The sequence below is a fragment of the Festucalex cinctus genome, chromosome 12 (assembly GCF_051991245.1).
Source record: "Festucalex cinctus isolate MCC-2025b chromosome 12, RoL_Fcin_1.0, whole genome shotgun sequence".
In the NCBI taxonomy this organism is placed as follows: domain Eukaryota; kingdom Metazoa; phylum Chordata; class Actinopteri; order Syngnathiformes; family Syngnathidae; genus Festucalex; species Festucalex cinctus.
Genome location: NC_135422.1, coordinates 28795721 through 28801919, shown reverse-complemented (window position 1 = coordinate 28801919; position 6199 = coordinate 28795721). Strand labels below are relative to the sequence as shown.

Below are 6199 nucleotides of genomic sequence, written 5' to 3'. Positions count from 1 at the left end.
GGAATTGCGCACCATATTTTGCGTTTTGATTAAACTTTGCACACACAAGGCTTGTCAAAAACATTTTAGATGGTGCTTGTCCTATTTGACAGTACCCCAACGTGCCAGTACCCCGACGTGCAAGTACCCCAACGTGGCCCGGGTTGCGAGGGCCCTTTATAGCTGCTCGCAGCTCTAGTTATTCTTCTTCTTCTTCTTCTTCTTCTTTTTCTTTGTTATTATTCTTTTCCGCAAACAACCACATTTTTGAGGCACTAAACATGAACGAAAACTCACCAAACTTTACACGCAGATCGGGTCTGGCGAAAAATTTGATATTTTAAAGTCGCCATACATGATAACAGAAAAATGGCTCTGTAGCGCCACCTACATAGGTTTAACGGATCCCTGTCCCGCTACGATTGTCCTATGGCTACGAAAATTGTGTGGCACCTGTAGCACATCCAGATGAACAAAAACCTCTTTGATATGTGTACCCTAAAATAGACAGGAAGTGAGGTATGAGTATTTGAATGTCCAATTTTGGCCCATTTTTGCACATTTACAGGGGTCATACTTTTGCCCCGCTTCTCCTACACGGTTAACCCGATTGACTTCAAACTTGGGCTGTACCATCTCAACACCTGGGACAACATCATGGTAAAAAATCTAAAGTTTTTGACATACTATATGACGGTGGCGGGGCATCAAATTTACAGTTTCAAAATTCTTACTTAACGAAGCATTGCCGGTGGTACGTTTAATCTAGAGCTACGAAAATTGGTACACATATGTAACAGACTATGATCTACAAAAAAGCCTGTTGGTGCCATATGCTAAACCTAACAGGAAGTCCGCCAGAGGCGAGGCATCAAATTTTGTGTTTCAAAATTCTAACTTAATGAAGCATTCCCGGCTGTACATTTCACCTAGAGTTACCAATATTTGAAGACATATGTAACAGCCCTCAAGGTACAAAAAACTCTTTTTGAACCATATGCTAATCCGAACAGGAAGTCCGCCATTTTGATTTACTTTGGAACGTGTTGCCATTTTTTGGGCCATTTCATAGGGGTCTTATTTTAACGAACTCCTCCTACAGAGTTTATCCGATCATCTCCAAACTTGGTGTGATTCATCTTAAGATGTTGAAGATGAAAAGTTATTGAAAGCTTTTTATTTTGTCGCACGCTGTTGCCGTGGCATGCACAGTTTGCAAAGGAAAAAATTCCTTCTTAATGAAGCATTCCCAGTTGTACGAAGCAGCTAGAGCTACGAAAATTTGGAGACAAATGTAACAGCCCACGATGTACAAAAAAGTCTCTTGGTGCCATGTGCTAAACCCAACAGGAAGTCCCGTAGGGGCCGGGCATCACATTTTGAGCTAAAAAACTCCTCTTTAACGAAGCATTCCCGGTTGTACGTTTCACCTAGCGCTATGATAATTTAGAGGCATACATAAGAGCCCACGATGTACAAAAAAGTCTCTTGGAACCATGTGCTAAACCAAACAGGAAGTCCGCCATTTTGATTTATGATGGGATTTGTAGACTTTTTTTGTGGCCTTTTTTAGGGGTCATATTTTAACTCCTCCTACAAAATTCATCCGACCGTGTTCAAACTTGGTGTGTTTCATCTTAAGATGTTTAAGATGCAAATTTATCGAAAGTTTTTTATTTTGTCGCACGCTGCTGCTATAGCGATGCATTGGTTGCCAAGTAAAGTGCTGCTTTGTTTTTTTTTATCTATACATGTGTGAAAACTCGTGAAACTTTGCACACACATCAGACTTGTCATTAACATGAATTTTTAGAGATTTCTTGTGCAATTTGCAATAAATCGCACCCTCTATACATTTTTTATGGAGCATTTCCGATTGGATGATTCAAGCGCAAAATAACTAAAGATGACTTGACTTGACCTAGATTTGTGAAAACTCAGAGGCATACCTATTATATTATTATTATTTTTTGTACCTTACAAGATTATCTCTTGTGCCACATTAAACCCCTTTGCAGGCCTGAGCCAAACCACGGTCCATACATTTGATACCACTGCTTTATTTCAATGGTCAAGTACTTCATAACCACACCTACTTATGCTTGTCCTTGCATATATAGTAGACAACAAAGAGCTCTTTCAACAAAAGACATTTCCATCTACAAAGTCATACAAGGTAAGCACTCTATAAATTCTGCAATCACTACACTTCTATTCCTAAATTATCACTTCAAATACCAACAATGGTTAATACAGCTACAAATTTCTTGTATGTTTATGAAGTATGATACTGTATTTATTTCTACTCCTTTGCTTTTCTACAGAACATGCACAAATTAACAAGCAAATTCTCTTTTGATAAAGACCCTCTAATCATCTCCATACGCAAAGATTGCCAACTTTTTTCCGTAAGTATACAATACATAAACTAAACAGGACAACTTTCTCAATCATATACAGTATGCCATACATATATGTATTAAGTTCTCATTTATTAACAGGTTTGTTAAAGGCACCTTTAGTGTGTTTTTCTGTTTGTAATGTTTCTCCACGAGCACGTCTAGCCATTGATATCATGTAGAACACATATGCTAACCTTTTAGAGACAATTGAAGCTTACTTGCACAGTAGCCACTATCTTAACCACTTAATTCACATGTCTACTTGACAACTTATTACATGTAGTGAAATGGTACTTTGTGCGTCTTATGCTTTTTTCTGAACACTGCTTTTCAACTCTTTCCTTAAAACCAATACATGCGGCACTGTTATACTGTATAAATATATATGTCCGTGTGTATATATAACCATTTATGTACCTGTCGTATCCTTACTTTTATTCATCATTTCATCACACAATCCTAAAACATTGCTTTTTGACCCAGAGGATTCAACTATACCATTTTTGCGTGTCTTATTACTTACTAGCTATATTATTTATTAACGGGCAAAAACTATGAATATAAGATCACCGTCAAATATTATGTCTGTAATATCCATATACAGTGCATTACATAATATGCATTTGTATTAAGACACTACCATGCTAAAAATATGCACACGACTGTTCTGTAAACTACACCTAAGACAACCAAACTTCACAGATCTAACATGATTCTTCATTCTTTTTTGTTCTACAGATGTATCAAATGCTGCCACACAGACAGAAGAAGCCACTGAGGACATGCACGAAGACGATGATCACAATATAACAGGACAGGTTAACCCCCCTGAAGTTTTAGCCCGCAGGTCAAAGCGTCCTAGGACTAATTCATCCATGGAGGTTACATTATCCTAAGACAGACTATGTGCTAACCCAAACTCTTTGACCCCAAGGGATTCATCTGTCCCAGAAAACTTTTACACTAAAGAGTTTATCTGTCCTAGGGCGCTGTTAACCCCAGGTTAAAGTGTTATTTAATCTGTCCTGTTACAACAGCTATACATAAACAGCTGCATTCCTCTCCTGTTCCATCTCTCGCACTTCTTTCATCTCTTTTTCTCCTCTACTTATACCTATGCTTGCTCATGTGCTTTTTTCCCCTTTAGATGATGTCATTGGTTAGCCTGCTTCAAAGCTACATTTTTTCTTGAATAACTGTCACACATTTACTGTTTGCTGGACCCTACAAAACTGTCACAATACTTCACTATGTCATGAATACATATGTGTTGCACAGCGACACCACATTAAGAGTCATCAAAAAGCTTTTTATTTGATCACACACCATCTCTATGCCATGCAATGTTTTCAAATAAACAGATGCTGGTTTTGAATATCAAACGAGCGACTTTTCATGAAACTTTGCACACACATCAGAAAGTCCACACTTTTGAATTTATTTGGGGAATTGTGCATCATTTTTGGCCTTTTACTGCACCTTTTTACACACAAGGCACGGCAAATGCATTTCTATTTTCCATGGTCCTTGTCTATTTAACAGTACCCCAACGTGCAAGTCCCCCGACTTGCATATACCCCAACGTGGCCCGGGTTGCGAGGGCCCTTTATAGCTGCTCGCAGCTCTAGTTCTTATTATTATTCTTCTCCGCAAACAATCGCATTTTTGAGACACTAAACGTGACCGAAAACTCACCAAACTTTACACGCACATCAGGCCTGGCGAAAAATTTGATATTTTAAAGTCGCCATACATGATAACAGAAAAATGGCTCCTTAGCGCCCCCTACATAGGTTAAACGGATCCCTGTCCTGCTACGATTGTCCGACGGCTATGAAAATTGTGTGGCACCTGTAGCACATCCCAATGAACAAAAACCTCTTTGAAGTGTGTACCCTAAAATAGACAGAAAGTGAGGTATGAGTATTTAAATGTCCAATTTTGGCCCAGTTTTGCATATTTACAGGGGTCATACTTTTGCCCGCTTCTCCTACACGGTTAACCCGATTGACTTCAAACTTGGGATGTACCATCTCAACACCTGGGACAACATCATTGTGAAAAATGAAAAGTTTTTGATATACTATATGACAGCGGCGGCGCATCAAATTTAGAGTTTAAAAATTCTTACTTCACGAGGCATTGCCGGTTGTACGTTTAATCTAGATCTACGAAAATTGGTACACATATGCAACAGACTATGACCTACAAAAAACTCTTTTTGAACCATATGCTAAACCTAACAGGAAGTCCACCATTTTGATTTATTTTGGAACGTGTTGCCATTTTTTTGGCCATTTCATTGGGGTCTTATTTTAACGAACTCCTCCTACAGTGTTTATCCGATCATCTTCAAACTTGGTGTGATTCATCTTAAGATGTTGAAGATGAAAAGTTATTGAAAGCTTTGTATTTCGTCGCACGCTGTTGTCATGGCATGCACTGTTTGCAAAGGAAAAAAAGTATCCTTAAAGAAGCATTGCCAGTTGTACGAAGCAGCTAGAGCTACGAAAATTTGTAGACATATGTAACAGCCCAAGATGTACAAAAAAGTCTCTTGGTGCCCTGTGCTAAACCCAACAGGAAGTCCCCCAGGGGCCGGGCATCACATTTTGAGCTAAAAAAAACTCCTCTTTAACAAAGCATACCCGGCTGTACGTTTCACCTAGAGTTACCAAAATTTGTAGAGGTATATAACAGCCCTCGAGGTACAAAAAACTCTTTTTGAACCATATGCTAAACCTAACAGGACGTCCGCCATTTTGATTTACTTTGGAATGTGTTGCCATTTTTTTTGGCCATTTCATAGGAGTCATATTTTAACAAACTGCTCCTACAGAGTTTATCCGATCATCTTCAAACTTGGTGTGATTCATCTTAAGATGTTGAAAATGAAAAGTTATTGAAAGTTTTTTATTTCGTCACACGCTGTTATCGTGGCATGCACTTTTTGCAAAGGAAAAAAATCCTTCTTAATGAAGCATTCCCAGTTGTACGAAGCAGCTAGAGCGACGAAAAATTGTAGACATATGTAACAGCCCAGGATGTACAAAAATGTCTCTTGGTGCCATGTGCTAAACGCAACAGGAAGTCCCCCAGGGGCCGGGCATCACATTTTGAGCTAAAAAATTCCTCTTTAACGAAGCATTCCCGGTTGTACGTTTCACCTAGCGCTATGATAATTTGCAGGCATACATAAGAGCCCACGATGTACAAAAAAGTCTCTTGGAACCATGTGCTAAACCAAACAGGAAGTCCGCCATTTTGATTTATGATGGGATTTGTTGCCATTTTTTGTGGCCTTTTTCAGGGGTCATATTTTAACGAACCCCTCCTACAAAATTTATCCGACTGTCTTCAAACTTGGTATGTTTCATCTTAAGATGTTTAAGATGCAAAGTAATCGAAAGTTTTTTATTTTGTCACACGCTGTTGCCATAGCAATGCATGGAAATTGCACACCATATTTTGCGTTTTGATTAAACAGACAAAGCATTCCTGGTTGTACGTTTCACCTAAAGCTATGATAATTTGCAGGCAAACATAAGAGCTCAGGATGTACAAAAAAGTCTCTTGGAGCCATATGCTAAACCAATCAGGAAGTCCACCATTTTGATTTACGTTGGGATTTGTAGCCATTTTTTGTGGCCTTTTTTAGGGGTCATATTTTAACGAACTCCTCCTACAAAATTTATCCGACTGTCTTTAAACTTGGTGTGCTTCATCTTAAGATGTTTAAGATGCAAAGTTATCGAAAGTTATTGATTTTGTCGCACGCCGTTGTCATGGCGATGCATTGTTTGCCAAGTAAAATGCTG

At 38.7% G+C, this 6199-nt stretch overlaps 1 long non-coding RNA gene across 1 annotated transcript; it reads left to right on the top strand.

Annotated features, from left to right (window-relative positions):
• The first annotated feature begins 1531 nt into the window (after positions 1-1531).
• Positions 1532-3763, top strand: LOC144031744 (uncharacterized). Its single transcript, XR_013287600.1, has 3 exons — positions 1532-2155; positions 2304-2387; positions 3120-3763. It is a non-coding gene; the product is annotated as an uncharacterized LOC144031744 (long non-coding RNA).
• Positions 3764-6199: the final 2436 nt, after the last annotated feature.